Source organism: Lolium perenne, chromosome 4 (assembly GCF_019359855.2).
Source record: "Lolium perenne isolate Kyuss_39 chromosome 4, Kyuss_2.0, whole genome shotgun sequence".
Classification (NCBI taxonomy): domain Eukaryota; kingdom Viridiplantae; phylum Streptophyta; class Magnoliopsida; order Poales; family Poaceae; genus Lolium; species Lolium perenne.
In genome coordinates this window covers 84,207,456-84,226,489 of record NC_067247.2, presented here as the reverse complement: position 1 = coordinate 84,226,489, position 19,034 = coordinate 84,207,456, and positions in this window count along the sequence as shown.

Below are 19,034 nucleotides of genomic sequence, written 5' to 3'. Positions count from 1 at the left end.
ACCCCCTAGCCGCGCCAGCCTATCATCTGGGGCCCACAGGGCCCTCCATTAGTGGCTCTCGGGTGTTCTGGAAGCTTCGTCCAATTCTAAGACTCTGGGCGTTGATTTCGTCCAATTCCGAGAATATTTTCTTACTAGGATTTCTGAAACCAAAAACAGCAGAAAACAGGAACTGGCACTTCGGCATCTCGTCAATAGGTTAGTTCCGGAAAACGCATAAAAATGATATAAAGTGTGAACAAAACATGTAGGTATTGTCATAAAACAAGCATGGAACATCAGAAATTATAGATACGTCGGAGACGTATCAGTTAGCGGCTCAATGTTCTTCTCTAACAATATGCATGCTCAAACCATTCAACTCACGGTAAATCGCCCTTACTTCAGACAAGACAAACATGCATAGCAACTCACATGATATTCAACAGAGAGTAGTTGATGGCGTCCCCAGGAACATGGTTATCGCTCAACAAGCAACTTATAAGAGATAAAATGCATAAGTACATATTCAATACCACAATAGTTTTTAGGCTATTTGTCCCATGAGCTATATATTGCAAAGATGAAGGATAGAAATTTAAAGGTAGCACTCAAGCAATTTACTTTGGAATGGCGGAGAAATACCATGTAGTAGGTAGGTATGGTGGACACAAATGGCATAGTGTTTGGCTCGAGGATTTTGGATGCATGAGAAGTATTCCTTCTCGATACAAGGCTTAGGCTAGCAAGGTTATTTGAAACAAACACAAGTATGAACCGGTACAACAAAACTCACATAAAAGACATATTGTAAGCATTATAAGACTTTATACCGTCTTCCTTGTTGTTCGACCCTTACTAGAAAATATCTAGACCTTAAAGAGACCAATCATGCAAACGAAATTTTAGCAAGCTCTATGTATTTCTTCATTAATAGGTGCAAAGTATATGATGCAAGAGCTTAAACATGAGCACAACAATTGCCAAGTATCACATTATTCAAGACATTATACCAATTACCACATGTAGCATTTCCCGTTTTCAACCATATAACAATTTAACGAAGCAGTTTCAACCTTCGCCATGAACATTATGAGTAAAGCCTAAGGACATATTTGTCCATATGCAATAGCGGAGCGTGTCTCTCTCCCACACAATGAATGCTAGGATCCAACTTTATTCAAATAAAAACAAAAGCAAACAGACGCTCACAGGAAAGTACATAAGATGTGATGGACTAAAAATATAGTTTCACTAGAGGAACCTGATAATGTTGTCGATGAAGAAGGGGATGCCTTGGGCATCCCCAAGCTTAGATGCTTGAGTCTTCTTGAAATATGCAGGGATGAACCACCGGGGCATCCCCAAGCTTAGAACTTTCACTCTCCTTGATCATATTGTATCATCCTCCTCTCTTGATCCTTGAAAACTTCCTCCACACCAAACTTAAAATAACTCATTAGAGGGTTAGTGCATAATCAAAATTCACATGTTCAGAGGTTACATAATCATTCTTAACACTTCTGGACATTGCACAAAGCTACTGAAAGTTAATGGAATAGAAAAATCCATCAAGCATAGCAAAACAGGCAATGCGAAATAAAAGGCAGAATCTGTCAAAACAGAACAGTCCGTAAAGATGAATTTCTAAGAGGCACCATACTTGCTCAAATGAAAATTCTCAAATTGAATGAAAGTTGCGTACATATCTGAGGATCACTCACGTAAATTGGCAGAATTTTCTGAGTTACCTACAGAGAATTCAGCCCAGATTCGTGACAGCAAGAAATCTGTTTCTGTGCAGTAAGCCAAATCTAGTATGAACTTTACTATCAAAGACTTTACTTGGCACAACAATGCAACAAAACTAAGATAAGGAGAGGTTGCTACAGTATCAACAACTTCCAAGACTCAAATATAAAACAAAAGTGCAGTAGTAAAATCATGGGTTGTCTCCCATAAGCGCTTTTATTTAACGCCTTTCAGCTAGGCGCAGAAAGTGTGTATCAAGTAATATCAAGAGACGAAACATTTTGTTCTAATGATAGAATCAAAAGGTAACTTCATTCTCTTTCTAGGGAAGTGTTCCATACCTTTCTTGAGAGGAAATTGATATTTAATATTACCTTCCTTCATATCAATAATAGCACCAACAGTTCGAAGAAAAGGTCTTCCCAATATAACGGGACAAGATGCATTGCATTCAATATCCAAGACAACAAAATCAACAGGGACAAGGTTATTGTTAACCGTAATGCGAACATTATCAACTCTCCCCAAAGGTTTCTTTGTAGAATTATCAGCAAGATTAACATCCAAATAACAATTTTTCAATGGTGGCAAGTCAAGCATATTATAGATTTTCCTAGGCATAACGGAAATACTTGCACCAAGATCACATAAAGCGTTACAATCAAAGTCATTGACCTTCATCTTAATGATGGGCTCCCAACCGTCCTCTAACTTCCTAGGAATAGAAGCTTCACGATTTAATTTCTCTTCTCTAGCTTTTATGAGAGCATTTGTAATATGTTTCGTAAAGGCCAAATTTATAGCACTAGCATTAGGACTCTTAGCAAGTTTTTGTAAGAAATTTATAACTTCAGAGATGTGTCAATCATCAAAATCTAAACCATTATGATCTAAAGCAATGGGATCATTATCCCCAATGTTGGAAAAAATTTCAGCAGTTTTAGCACAGGCAGTTTCAGCAGTTTTAGCAGTTTCAAGCAGTTTTTCACGCTTTGCATTAGAAGTGGAAACATTGCCAACACCAATTATTTTACCATTGATAGTAGGAGGTGCAGAAACATGTGGATCATTAGCATTACTAGTGGTGGTAATAGTCCAAACTTTAGCTATATTATCTTCTTTAGCATTTTCTTCTTTTTCCCACCTAGCACGCTATTCGGCCATCAATCTTATATTCTCATTAATTCAAACTTGGATGGCGTTTGCTGTAGCAAATGACTTAATATCATTATTTTCATTAGGCATAACTTTCGATTTCAAAAGATCAACATCAACAGCAAGACTATCGACTTTAGAAGCAAGTATATCAATTTTCCCAAGCTTTTCTTCAACAGATTTGTTATAAGAAGTTTGTGTACTAATAAATTCTTTAAGCATGGCTTCAAGTCCAGGGGTGTATTCCTATTATTGTTGTAAGAATTCCCATAAGAATTACCATAGCCGTTGCCATAATTATAAGGATATGGCCTATAGTTGTTACTAGAATTGTTCCGATAAGCATTGTTGTTGAAATTATTATTTTTAATGAAGTTCACATCAACATGTTCTTATTGGGAAACCAATGAAGCTAACGGAACATTATTAGGATCAAAATTTGTCCTACCATTCACAAGCATAGACATAATAGCATCAATCTTATCACTCAAGGAAGAGGTTTTCTCGACAGAATTTACCTTCTTACCTTGTGGAGCTCTTTCCGTGTGCCATTCAGAGTAATTAATCATCATATTATCAAGAAGCTTTGTTGCGTCGCCTAGAGTGATGGACATAAAGGTACCTCCAGCAGCTGAATCCAATAGGTTCCGCGAAGAAAAATTCAGTCCTGCATAAAAGGTTTGGATGATCATCCAAGTAGTCAGTCCATGGGTTGGGCAATTTTTAACCAAAGATTTCATTCTTTCCCATGCTTGGGAAACATGCTCATTATCCCATTGTTTAAAATTCATTATGCTACTTCTCAAAGATATAATTTTAGCAGGAGGATAATATCTACCAATAAAAGCATCCTTGCATTTAGTCCATGAATCAATACTATTCTTAGGCAGAGATAGCAACCAATCTTTAGCTCTTCCTCTTAGTGAGAAAGGAAACAATTTTAATTTTATAATGTCACCATCTACATCCTTATACTTTTGCATTTCACATAGTTCAACAAAATTATTGAGATGGCCAGCAGCATCATCAGAACTAACACCAGAAAATTGCTCTCTCATAACAAGATTCAGTAAAGCAGGTTTAATTTCAAAGAATTCTGCTGTAGTAGCAGGTGGAGCAATAGGTGTGCATAAGAAATCATTATTATTTGTGGTTGTGAAGTCACACAACTTAGTATTTTCAGGAGTACCCATTTTAGCAATAGTAAATAAAGTAAACTAGATAAAGTAAATGCAAGTAACTAATTTTTTGTGTGTTTTTAATATGGAGAACAAGACAGTAAATAAAGTAAAACTAGCAACTAATTTTTTTGTGTTTTGTTTTAGTGCAGCAAACAAAGAAGTAAATAAAAGTAAAGCAAGACAAAAACAAAGTAAAGAGATTGGAGGTGGAGACTCCCCTTGCAGCGTATCTTGATCTCCCCGGCAACGGTGCCAGAAAAAGAGCTTGATACGTGTACATCACGCGTCCGTTGGGAACCCCAAGAGGAAGGTGTGATGCGTACAGCGGCAAGTTTTTCCTCAGTAAGAAACCAAGGTTTATCGAACCAGTAGGAGCCAAGAAGCACGTTGAAAGTTGATGGCGGCGGAGTGTAGTGCGGTGCAACACCAGGGATTCCGGCGCCAACGTGGAACCTGCACAACACAACCAAATTACTATGCCCCAACGTGACAGTGAGGTTGTCAATCTCACCGGGTTGCTGTAACAAAGGATTAGATGTATAGTGTGGATGATGATGTTTGCATAAAACAGTAGAACGAGTATTGCAGTAGATTGTATTCGATGTAAAAGAATGGACCGGGGTCCACAGTTCACTAGTGGTGTCTCTCCAATAAGAATAAGCATGTTGGGTGAACAAATTACAGTTGGGCAATTGACAAATAAAGAGGGCATGACCATGCACATACATGTTATGATGAGTATTGTGAGATTTAATTGGGCATTACGACAAAGTACATAGACCGCTATCCAGCATGCATCTATGCCTAAAAAGTCCACCTTCAGGTTATCATCCGAACCCCCTCCAGTATTAAGTTGCAAACAACAGACAATTGCATTAAGTATGGTGCGTAATGTAATCAATAAATATATCCTTAGACATAGCATTGATGTTTTATCCCTAGTGGCAACAGCACATCCACAACCTTAGAGGTTGCTGTCACTCCCCCAGATTTAATGGAGGTATGAACCCACTATCGAGCATAAATACTCCCTCTTGGAGTTACAAGTAAAAACTTGGCCAGAGCCTTTACTAGCAACGGAGAGCATGCAAGATCATAAACAACACATAGATGATAGATTGATAATCAACATAACATAGCATTCATTATTCATCGGATCCCAACAAACGCAACATGTAGCATTACATATAGATGATCCTGATCATGTTAGGCAGCTCACAAGATCCAACAATGATAGCACAATTAGGAGAAGACGACCATCTAGCTACTGCTATGGACCCATAGTCCAGGGGTGAACTACTCACTCATCACTCTGGAGGCGACCATGGCGGTGAAGAGTCCTCCGGGAGATGATTTCCCTCTCCGGCAGTGTGCCGGAGGCGATCTCCTGAATCCCCCGAGATGGGATTGGCGGCGGCGGCGTCTCTGGAAGGTTTTCCGTATCGTGGCTCTCGGTACTGGAGTTATTATCGACGAAGGCTTAAGTAGGCGGAAGGGTAGGTCAGGAGGCGCCACGAGGGGCCCACACCATAGGCCGGCGCGGCCAGGGCCTGGGCCGCGCTGCCCTGCTGTGTGGCCGCCTCGTCGCTCCACTTCGTTTCCTCTCCGGACTTTTGGAAGCTTCGTGGAAAAATAAGATCCTGGGCGTTGATTTTGTCCAATTCCGAGAATATTTCCTTACTAGGATTTCTGAAACCAAAAACAGCAGAAAACAGCAACTGGCTCTTCGGCATCTCGTTAATAGGTTAGTGCCAGAAAATGCATAAATATGACATAAATTATGTATAAAACATGTGAGTATCATCATAAAAGTAGCATGGAACATAAGAAATTATCGATACGTTGGAGACGTATCAGCATCCCCAAGCTTAGTTCTTACTCGTCCCGAGTAGGTAAATGATAACAAAGATAATTTCTGAAGTGACATGCCATCATAATCTTGATCATACTATTGTAAGCACATGTAATGAATGCAGCGATTCGAAGCAATATAGATGCAATGAGTAAACAATTGAATCATATAGCAAAGACTTTTCATGAATAGTACTTTCAAGACAAGCATCAATAAGTCTTGCATAAGAGTTAACTCATAAAGCAATAAATTCATAGTAGAGGCATTGAAACAACACAAAGGAAGATTAAGTTTCAGCGGTTGCTTTCAACTTGTAACATGTATATCTCATGGATATTGTCAACATAAAGTAATATAATAAGTGCAATATGCAAGTATGTAGGAATCAATGCACGACTAATTTTGGCCGCCTCCGAGGTACTGCCGCTCTTCTTCTTGCCCATGGTGAACGGAACATCTGATGAAGAGGCAGAGGAGCAGGAAGGCTTGAGAGAGAGGATGAGCAGTAAACGGGGTGAAAGGTAAAAAAGAGAGGAGGCCCCCTATTTATGCCGTAAAGATTTGTGCGAAACCGTGGCCATAACTCCACAGGCGTCGTGGGAGGTGGAGCAGATCTGACTGTACACGTGGCGCTTGAAGAAGCAGTGGAACCGGCGGCCCATTATTCCCACGTTGTGCGAAAATCGAGGAGACGCCTCGATCGCCGCGCGTGCACTGGTCAAGCCCTAAAAGCTGCCCGCGCAAAGCTAGGGTGGGCCCGTCAGGTCAAGTCCTGTCAATCAACCCACAGCAGTTGCACGTCAACAGTGACGTCATAAAAAAAGCTTGAGGCACTCAAAGGAATAAAAAGCTATCGGATGGTGAACTTGAGTCTATGCACAGATTGCGAAGCATCTGCACTTAGACTCGGGGGCTACTCCCATCGGGAGCGCTGATGCACACCCGATATATTGAGGACTCGAAGAAAAAGCGATGAAGAAAAAGAGGATTGTTTAGCTTGAGTCTGCACCCAGTTGCAAGCACCTGTGCCCAGACTCGGGGGAAGCGCACCCGATAATTTTTTTTGCGCTCCAGGATCATGTCCGGGGACTTGATTCTGTGTAGAGTAACGATTGTTTTGCCATCGGTAGTTAACCAACAAAAGTTGGGCACGTTACTCATTATCCCTTGCAAGAGGAAAATATATCGGATGATCTAAGAAGACCTGCGGAAAATTTCTCTAGAGAAGAATGTTCGAGTTGTACAACTTGAGTCTACGCACGGAGTGCAAGCATCCGTACCTAGACTCGGGGGCTACTCCCATCGGGAGCGCTGACGCGCACCCGACAAAAAGGACGATGCTGATTTAAGATGAACAAGGACAATCAAAGAGAAGAACATCAACAGAAGACATGCTTCAGTCTCTACCCGAACAACGTTCGGCTAGACACTCGGGGGCTGCTGACGTGGGCATTACTCTTCGGGTAACCGACATTGCCCTATCCTGTATTGACTAATTGGAGGCCCATGAAGACAACTGGAGGCAAGATGGGCCACCTGGACGACGCACCGGAGGAATCCTTGACGAGCAAGACAAGGAAGCAGCCGAACAAGGAAAGATTAGATCCAAAACTACTGTAAACCTAGTCGTACTCGGTTAGACCTCTTGAGACCTGGCCTCCTATATAAAGGCCAGGAGAGGGGCTGCCGAGGGACAGAATTAATCATAGCAACCGTAGCCACCAGGAAATCTAAAGCTAGGTCACCATAGCACTAACCCTCTCGACGAGATCTCAGTCGAACTATTCGGCACCCCATTGTAACCCATTATCATCATAATCAAGAACAGACAGGCAGGACGTAAGGGTTTTACCTCATCGAGGGCCCCGAACCTGGGTAAATCGCTCTCCCCGCTTGTCTGTGAACCGATGTCTCGTGTCAGCTTGCAGGATTCCGCTAACCCTAATCCCCAAACGGAGGGCATTACCGAGGAGTACCCTCGACAGCGTCCCCAGAAACATGGTTACCGCTCAACAAGCAACTTATAAGAAATAAGATACATAAGCTACATATTCTTTACCACAATAGTTTTTAAGCCATTTTCCCATGAGCTATATATTGCAAAGACAAGGAATGAAATTTTAAAGGTAGCACTCACGCAATTTACTCTGGAATCGCAGAGAAATACCACATAGTAGGTAGGTATGGTGGACACAAATGGCATAGGTTTTGGCTCAAGGTTTTGGATGCACGAGAAGAATTCCCTCTCAGTACAAGGCTTTGGCTAGCAAGGTTGTTTGAAGCAAACACAAGTATGAATCGGTACAACAAAAATTACATAAGAACATATTGCAAGCATTAATTATAAGACTCTACGCTGTCTTCCTTGTTGTTCAAACACTTCACCAGAAAATATCTAGACTTTAGAGAGACCAATCATGCAAACCAAATTTTAACAAGCTCTATGGTAGTTCTTCATTAATGGGTGCAAAGTACATGATGCAAGAACTTAAACATGATCTATTTGAGAGCTCAAAACAATTGCCAAGTATCAAATTATTCAAGACCATATACCAATTACCACATGAAGCATTTTCTGTTTCCAACCAAATAGCAATAAATGCAGCAGCTTTTAACTTTCGCCATGAACATTAAAAGTAAAACTAAGAACACAAGTTTTTAAATGAAAAAACGGAGCGTGTCTCTCTCCCACATAAGCATGAATTTATTCAGAGAATGAAAATAACAAAACGAAAATAAAAGCACACAGACGCTCCAAGTAAAGTACATAAGATGTGACGGAATAAAAATATAGTTTCACTAGAGGTGACCTGATAAGTTGTTGATGAAGAAGGGGATGCCTTGGGCATACCAAGCTTAGATGCTTGAGTCTTCTTGAAATATGCAGGGATGAACCACGGGGGCATCCCCAAGCTTAGACGTTTCACTCTTCTTGATCATATTGTATCATCCTCCTCTCTTGACCCTTGAAAACTTCCTCCACACCAAACTCAAAACAAACTCATTAGAGGGTTAGTGCATAATCAAAAATTCATATATTCAGAGGTGACACAATCATTCTTAACACTTCTGGACATTGCTCAAAGCTACTGAAAGTTAATGGAACAAAGAAATCCATCCAACATAGCAAAACAGGCAATGCGAAATAAAAGGCAGAATCTGTATAAACAGAACAGTCCGTAAAGACAAATTTTTTAGAGAGACTTAACTTGCTCAGATGAAATGCTCAAATTGAATGAAAGTTGCGTACATAACTGAGGATCACTCACGTAAATTGGCAGATTTTTCTGAGTTACCTACAAAGAGGTCTACTCAAATTCGTGACAACAAGAAATCTGCTTCTGCGCAGTAATCCAAATCTAGTATCAACCTTACTATCAAAGATTTTACTTGGCACAACAATGCAATAAAATAAAGATAAGGAGAGGTTGCTACAGTAGTAACAACTTCCAAGACACAACAAAACAGTAGCAAAATAAAAACATGGGTTATCTCCCAAGAAGTGCTTTCTTTATAGCTGATACGTCCATTTTGCATCACTATTTTATATCATAATTTGCTGTTATTCATTGATATATTTCATATTTAGAGGTAATACTTATGTTATTTCATCTTATTTGCATGTTTCATGATTATTGGAGGATCACGCACCGGAGTCAGGATTCTGCTGGAAAAAGCGCCGTCAAAATGCAATATTTCGGAAGATCAATAATTGACGGAATTTATATGAAAAATCTTATTTTTCCAGAAGATGACGAGAGCCAGAAGGAGGAGCCGAGGAGGGCCACCATGGGCCCCCCTCATAGGCCGGCGCGGGCCCTGCCCTGGCCGCGCCGCCTTGTGGGGAGGGGGCCCACAGCCCCCTCTGGCCTCCTCTCCTTCGCGTACATCTTCGCCCGGAAAACCTAAGCTCCAGAGGATAGTCGCGAAGAGTCACAGCCGCCTCTGCGGGGCGGAAAACACCAGAGAGAAAAGAGCTCTCCGGCAGGCTGATATCCGCTGGGGAAATTCCCTCCCGGAGGGGGAAATCGACGCCATCATCACCGTCATCGAGCTGGACATCATCTCCATCAGCATCACCATCATTTCCATCATCATCACCGCCGTCTCCACCACTGCACCTCGTCACCGCTGTAACAATTTGGGTTGGATCTTGATTGTTTGATAGGGGAAACTCTCCCGGTATTGATTTCTACTTGTTATTGATGCTATTGAGTGAAACCATTGAACCAAGGTTTATGTTCAGATTGTTATTCATCATCATATCACCTCTGATCATGTTCCATATGATGTCTCGTGAGTAGTTCGTTTAGTTCTTGAGGACATGGGTGAAGTCTAAATGTTAGTAGTGAATTATGGTTGAGTAGTATTCAATGTTATGATATTTAAGTTGTGGTGTTATTCTTCTAGTGGTGTCATGTGAACGTCGACTACATTGGGCCTAGGGGAATACATCTTGTACTCGTTTGCCAATTGCGGGGTTGCCGGAGTGACAGAAACCTAAACCCCCGTTGGTATATCGATGCAGGAGGGATAGCAGGATCTCAGAGTTTAAGGCTGTGGTTAGATTTATCTTAATTACTTTCTTGTAGTTGCGGATGCTTGCAAGGGGTATAATCACAAGTATGTATTAGTCCTAGGAAGGGCGGTGCATTAGCATAGGTTCACCCACACAACACTTATCAAAACAATGAATATTAATTAGCTATATGACGCGAAAGCACTAGACTAAAATCCCGTGTGTCCTCAAGAACGTTTGGTCATTATAAGTAAATGATAACCCACAAGTATAGGGGATCGCGGCAGTCTTCGAGGGAAGTAAAACCCAAATTTATTGATTCGACACAAGGGGAGGTAAAGAATACTTATAAGCCTTAACAACTGAGTTGTCAATTCAGCTGCACCTAGAAAAGCACTAGTAACAGGGGTGATGTGAAAGCAACAGTAATATGAGAGCAGTAGTAATAGTAACACAACAGCAATAATAGCAATATGAGAGCAATGGCACCAGAAAATAGTTGATACTACTTCCAATGACATGTAGAACGAATGTATGATGATGAGAGATGGACCGGGGTTCCCAGCGATCTACACTAGTGGTAACTCTCCAATAAGTGACAAGTGTTGGGTGAACAAATTACAGTTGGGCAATTGATAGGATTGATAAAGCATTAAGATAGAACATCAATTCATTAATCATGTAGGCATGTTTTCCATATATAGTCGTACGTGCTCGCAATGAGAAACTTGCACAACATCTTTTGTCCTACCAGCCGGTGGCAGCCGGGCCTCAAGGGAATCTACTGGATATTAAGGTACTCCTTTTAATAGAGAACCCGAGCAAAGCATTAACACTTGGTGAAAACATGTGATCCTCACATCACCGCCATCCTCCGGTTGTCCCGATTCGCTCACTTCGGGGCCTTTGGTTCCGGACAGTGACATGTGCATACAACTTGTAGATACAATCTAAGCAATAAGTATAGAGCTTAAATCTAAGATCATGCCACTCGGGCCCTAGTGACAAGCATTAAGCATAACAAGATTGCAGCAATAATAACTTCACAAACTTTATAGATAGACTAATCATAATGTATCATCCATCGGATCCCAACAAACACAACACCGATTACATCAGATGAATCTCAATCATGTAAGGCAGCTCATGAGATCATTGTATTGAAGTACATGGGATAGAGAGTACCAACTAGCTACTGCTAGAACCCGTAGTCCATGGGGGAACTACTCACGGAGCATGATGGAGGCGGTGGCGTCGATGGAGATGGCTTCCGGGGGCACTTCCCCGTCCCGGTAGGGTGCCGAAACAGAGACTTCTGTCCCCCGAATTGGAGTTTCGCGATAGCGGCGGCGCCCCTGGAGTCTTTCTGGAGTTTCGTCAATCGGTATCGAGTTTTTAGGTCGAAAGGGCTTATATAGGCGAAGAGGCGGCGCTGGAGGGGCACCAGGGCGCCCTCCCCATAGGCCGGCGCGGCCAGGAGCTGGCCCGCGCGGCCATGTGGTGTGGGGCCCCTGGGCCTCCTCTCCGGGTCTCCTTCGGTGTCCTGGTCTGTCTCGGTGAATTATGATGTTTGGTCTTCGTTTCATCGAATTCCGAGAATATTGCCCGAACAGCCTTTCTGGAACCAAAAACAGCAGAAAACAGGAACTGGCACTGTGGCATCTTGTTAATAGGTTAGTTTCGGAAAACGCATAAAAACATTATAAAGTGCAAGCAAAACATGTAACTATTGTCATAAAACAAGCATGGAACATCAGAAATTATGGATACGTTGGAGACGTATCAGGATCCCCAAGCTTAGTTCCTACTCGTCCTCGAGTAGGTAAACGATAAAAAGAATAATTTCTATAGTGACATGCTACTTACATAACCTTGATCATACTATTATAAAGCATATGAGATGAATGAAGTGACTCAAGTCAATGATCTATAGTTGCTAACAAATAGATAACATATAGCAAAACTTTTCATGAATAGTACTTTCAAGACAAGCATCAAAAGTCTTGCACAAGAGTTAACTCATAAAGCAATAGATTCAAAGTAAAGGCATCGAAGCAACACAAAGGAAGATATAAGTTTCAGCGATTGCTTTCAACTTTTTAACATGCATATCTCATGGATAATTGTCAACATAAAGTAATATAACAAGTGCAATATGCAAGTATGTAGGAATCAATGCACAGTTCACGCAAGTGTTTGCTTCTTGAGGTGGAGAGAAATAGGTGAACTGACTCAACATAAAAGTAAAAGAAAGGCCCTTCGCAGAGGGAAGCATTGATTGCTATATTTGTGCTAGAGCTTTGGTTTAAGTGTGCAGGTATTGCTATGGATGAAGTGAGGAAGAAGCTATTCTCTATATCGTTGTCTGGTAAAGCGGCGCATTGGTATAAATTACTGGATAATGGGGATTCTCTTGAATGGAATGATATTGTGCCCCGGTTTTATTCTAAATTCTATCCTCCAAGTGAAATTCACAAGGATCGGAACCACATATATAATTTTTGGCCTCATGATGGAGAGAGTATTGCCCAAGCGTGGGGGAGATTGAAGTCTTTAATGCTGAAATGCCCCATTCATGAGCTTCCTGGTAATATTATTATTGATAATTTCTATGCAAGACTTTCTTTTCAAGACAAGACCTTGCTGGATACTTCTTATTCTGGATCATTTACACGCAACAAAAAACTCCTTCCCTGCTAAAATGAAGGGGTATTCTGTTATAAATAGTGCGATTAATAAAAGTGAAAAGAAACCTGTAGAACCTGAAGAACAAATAAAAGTTGAACCTGCTTTTGCAATAGTTAAAGATCTTGTGACTGAAAATGTGGAGGATGGTCATATTATTTTTTGTGAAGATGCTTCTAATATTGTTTCACATCCTAATAAGTCCAAGAAAACTAGTGTTCCTATGCTATCTGTTAGAATTGGTGATCATTGTTATTATGGTTTATGCAATATTGGTGCAAGTATTAGCGCTATTCCTTATGAGCTCTACATGGAGATTATGCACGAAATTGGTTCTTGTGAACTTGAAGATATTAATGTGGTTATTCGGCTGGCTAATAGAGAAACTATCTCTCCAATTGGTATTGTTCGAGATGTGGAAATTCTATGTGGTAAGATTAAATATCTTGCTGACTTTTTGGTACTTGGTTCTGCTGCTAGTAAGTATTGTCCTATCATTTTTGGTAGACCTTTTCTAAATACTTGTGGAGCTGTTATAGATTGCAAGAAAGAGAAAATTTTGACTAAATTTGCTGGTGAGTCTTATGAGTTTAATTTCTCTAAATTTGCCAAAACTCCTTATAAAGCTGATTCGCCTAATGATGATTTTAGAGTTGAACAGTGTGCACCTATTGCTCTTGCTCCTAATAATCCTTTGCAGCAACATTTGGAGAATAGTGAGAGTGAAGTTTTTAGGGAAGAAAGAAATGAGCTTGATGAAATTTTCCTTCGTCAACCTATTCTTAAGAATGATTTACCGGTAGAAGATCTAGGTACAACACCACCACCAAAGGAAGATCCTGTTTTTGATTTAAAACCATTGCCTGATAATCTTAAATAAGCTCATATTGATGATAAGAAAATATATCCTGTTATTATTAGTTCTAAGCTTTCAGAGTTTGAAGAAGAAAGGTTATTGGAAATATTGAAGAAGCACCGAGGAGCTATTGGCTACACTCTTGATGACTTGAAGGGGATTTCTCCCTCTATTTGCCAACATGCCATTAATATGGAAGATGATGCAAAGCCTGTTGTTGAACATCAGCGTCGTCTAATTCCTAAGATGAAGGATGTGGTAAGAAATGAGGTATTAAAACTTCTTGAAGCTGGTATTATATATCCTATTGCTGATAGTAGATGGGTTAGTCCTGTGCATTGTGTTCCTAAGAAAGGAGGAATGACTGTTGTGCCTAATGATAATGATGAGCTCATCCCTCAAAGAGTAGTTGTAGGGTATAGAATGTGCATTGATTATCGAAAAGTTAATAAGGTTACTAAGAAAGATCATTACCCTTTGCCTTTTATTGATCAAATGTTAGAAAGGTTATCCAAAAATACTCATTTTTGCTTTCTTGATGGTTATTCTGGGTTTTCACAAATTGCTGTTAAAACTAAGGATCAAGAGAAAACCACTTTCACTTGTCCCTATGGAACTTATGCTTATAGACGCATGCCTTTTGGTTTATGTAATGCTCCTGCTACTTTTCAAAGATGCATGTCTGCTATTTTTCATGGCTTTTGCGAGAATATTGTAGAGGTATTCAATGATAATTTTTCTGTTTATGGGAATTCTTTTGATAATTGCTTGCGGAACCTTGATAAAGTTTTGCAGAGGTGTGAAGAAACTAACCTTGTTCTTAATTGGGAGAGATGCCACTTTATGGTTAATGAAGGAATTGTATTGGGACATAAAATTTCCGAGAGAGGTATTGAAGTTGATAGAACTAAAGTTGAAGCAATTGAGAAGATGCCCTATCCCAGGGACGTTAAAGATATTCGTAGTGTTCTTGGTCATGCTGGGTTTTATAGGAGATTTATTAAAGACTTCTCCAAGATTTCAAAGCCTCTTACTAATCTTCTTCAAAAAGATGTACCTTTTGTTTTTGATGATGATTGTAAGGAAGCTTTTGAAACTCTAAAGAAATCCTTAACAACTGCTCCTATAGTTGAACCCCCTGACTGGAACTTACCTTTTGAAATTATGTGTGATGTTAGTGATTTTGCTGTAGGCGCTGTTCTTGGACAGCGAGTAGATAAAAAATTGAATGTTATTCATTATGCTAGTAAAACTCTTGATGCTGCTCAAAGAAATTATGCTACAACTGAGAAAGAATTGCTAGCTGTAGTCTTTGCTTGTGACAAGTTTAGATCCTATATTGTAGATTGAAAAGTTACAATTCATACTGATCATGCTGCAATTAGATACCTAATGCAAAAGAAAGATCCTAAGCCAAGGCTTATTAGATGGGTACTTCTGTTGCAAGAATTTGATTTGCCTATTGTAGATAGGAAAGGTGCTGATAATCCTGTCGCTGATAATTTGTCTAGATTGGAAAATATTGCTTATGATCCTGTTCCTGTTAATGATAGTTTTCCAAATGAACAATTGGCTATAATAAAGGTGAGCTCCCGAGATAGCCCTTGGTATGCTGATTATGCTAACTTTATTGTGTCCAAGTACTTGCCTCCAACCTTTTCAGCCAAGCAAAGGAGGAAATTCTTTTATGACTTGAGGCATTATTTTTGGGAAGACCCACACTTATATAAAGAAGGAGTGGATGGTATTCTACGAAGATGTGTTCCCGAATATGAACAACAAGAGATATTGAGTAAATGTCATGGTAGTGCTTATGGAGGACATCACGCCGGAGATAGAACCGCGCAAAAGGTTCTACAATCAGGTTTTTATTGGCCAACTCTCTTCAAGGATGCAAGGAAGTTTATTTTATCTTGTGATGAATGTCAAAGGGTTGGTAATATCTCCAGACGCAATTAAATGCCTATGAATTATACTCTTGTTATTGAACCATTTGATTGTTGGGGATTTGACTTCATGGGACCTTTTCCCTCTTTAGAAGGTAACACTCATATACTTGTCGCTGTTGATTATGTTACTAAATGGGTGGAAGCCATACCCACAAAAAGTGCTGATGGTGAGACCTCTTTAAAAATGCTTTTAGATATTATTTTTCCTCGATTAGGAGTTCCTAGATAATTATAACTGATGGTTTTAGAAAAACTCTTGCTAAATATGGTATTAATCATAGAATTGCTTCTGCTTATCATCCTCAAACTAGTGGGCAAGTAGAACTATCAAATAGAGAGATTAAATCTATCTTGCAAAAGACTGTTAATAAAACTAGAAAGAATTGGGCTAGTAAATTGAAGGAAGCACTATGGGCTTATAGAACTGCTTATAAAAATCCCATGGGAATGTCACCTTATAAAATGGTTTATGGAAAAGCTTGTCATTTACCTTTAGAACTAGAGCACAAAGCTTATTGGGCTGTAAGAGAACTAAATAAAGATCCTAAACTTGCCGGTAAGAAGAGATTGCTACAATTGAGTTCTCTAGATGAATGGAGAAGTGAAGCCTATGAAAATGCTAAACTCTTTAAAGAGAAAGTTAAGAAATGGCACGATAGAAGAATTATCAAAAGAGAATTTAATATTGGGGATAAAGTCCTATTGTATCGGTCTCGTCTCAGATTCTTTGCAGGGAAATTACTCTCAAAATGGGAAGGACCATATGTCGTTGAGGAGGTGTATCGTTCAGGAGCAATTAAAATTAGCTCTCTCCAAGGCGATGCCTCACAAGTGGTGAATGGACAAAGACTCAAGCATTATATCTCAGGTGATTCTTATAACGAAGATGTTGATGTTATTCGAGTGGAAACACCGGAAGATTTCATCAAAGGTCAAATTGACAGTCCGCCAGAGTTCGACTTTGAATAGGTAACAGTACTGGTAATGAAAAGTTCGCGTTTTACTTTCCGAACAATGTTTTTGCTGTTTTTGGAAAATATGAAAAATTACGAGATCGAAACGGAGTGGAGGAGACGCACGAGGGCGTGCCCCCATAGGCCGGCGCGGGCCCCAGCCTGGCCGCGCCGCCCTATGAGGTGGCCACCTCGTTGCCCCTCTCCGACTCTGGTTCGACCTGGTACTTTCCTTATGACGTAAAAATTCCTACTATATAATCCCCCGGACCCCTGGAGGTCCGTATATCGTTTTCTCGACGTGTTTTGTTTCGAGCTGTTTCTGCCAGGATCTGTTTTCAATCTAGAAGCACCATGGCCTCCAACAACAAGGGCAAGGGGCTTTCGGAGGAAGAAGTGAAGAGGGTGTCGTCAAAACAAGAGCAACAAGCCGTTGGGAGTAAGCAAATCTTGGTGGGATCTGTTGACACTCGACGTTATTTCTCTCATAACTTGCAGGGACCCTTACCACCTGCTCTTAGCCTCGACTCTTTCCCTGAGTTGGAAGAAGCTCTACGGGTTACCGATGAGTTTTGTGATCAATACCGTGCTCTGAGAAGGGAAGTGGAGATACTTCAGGAGGAGAACAACCGACTTCGTAGAATGCTGGAATATTACTCGATTCCCATCACGAGGCTACTGATGACGCGTAAAGCACACGCTCGTTGGGAACCCCAAGTGGAAGGTGTGATGCGTACAGCAGCAAGTTTCCCTCAGTAAGAAACCAAGGTTTATCGAACCAGTAGGAGTCAAGAAGCACGTCGAAGGTTCATGGCGGCGGGATGTAGTGCGGCGCAACACCAGGGATTCCGGCGCCAACGTGGAACCTGCACAACACAACCAAAGTACTTTGCCCCAACGAAACAGTGAGGTTGTCAATCTCACCGGCTTGCTGTAACAAAGGATTAACCGTATTGTGTGGAAGATGATTGTTTGCAGAAAATAGTAGAACAAGTATTGCAGTAGATTGTATTTCAGTAAAGAGAATTGGACCGGGGTCCACAGTTCACTAGAGGTGTCTCTCCCATAAGACAAACAGCATGTTGGGTGAACAAATTACAGTTGGGCAATTGACAAATAAAGAGAGCATGACCATGCACATACATATCATGATGAGTATAGTGAGATTTAATTGGGCATTACGACAAAGTACATAGACCGCCATCCAACTGCATCTATGCCTAAAAAGTCCACCTTCAGGTTATCATCCGAACCCCCTCCAGTATTAAGTTGCAAAGCAACAGACAATTGCATTAAGTATGGTGCGTAATGTAATCAACAACTACATCCTTAGACATAGCATCAATGTTTTATCCCTAGTGGCAACAGCACAACACAACCTTAGAACTTTCTGTCACTGTCCCAGGTGTCAATGCAGGCATGAACCCACTATCGAGCATAAATACTCCCTCTTGGAGTTACAAGCATCTACTTGGCCAGAGCATCTACTAGTAACGGAAAGCATGCAAGATCATAAACAACACGTAGATATAACTTTGATAATCAACATAACAAGTATTCTCTATTCATCGGATCCCAACAAACGCAACATATAGAATTACAGATAGATGATCTTGATCATGTTAGGCAGCTCACAAGATCCGACAATGATAGCACAATGGGGAGAAGACAACCATCTAGCTACTGCTATGGACCCATAGTCCAGGGGTAGACTACTCACACATTACACCGGAGGCGACCATGGCGGCGTAGAGTCCTCCGGGAGATGATTCCCCTCTCCGGCAGGGTGCCGGAGGCGATCTCCCTGGATCCCCCGAGATGGGATCGGCGTTGGCGGCGTCTCTGGAAGGTTTTCCGTATCGTGGCTCTCGGTACTGGGGGTTTCGTCACGGAGGCTTTAAGTAGGCGGAAGGGTAGGTCAAGAGGCGGCACGGGGGGCCGAAACCATAGGCCGGCGCGGCCAGGGGTGGGGCCGCGCCGCCCTAGGGTTTGGCCACCCCGTGGCCCCTCTTCGTTTCGTCTTCGGACTTCTGGAAGCTTCGTGGAAAAATAGGCCCCTGGGCGTTGATTTCGTCCAATTCCGAGAATATTTCCTTACTAGGATTTCTGAAACCAAAAACAGCGTAAAACAAGAATCGGCACTTCGGCATCTT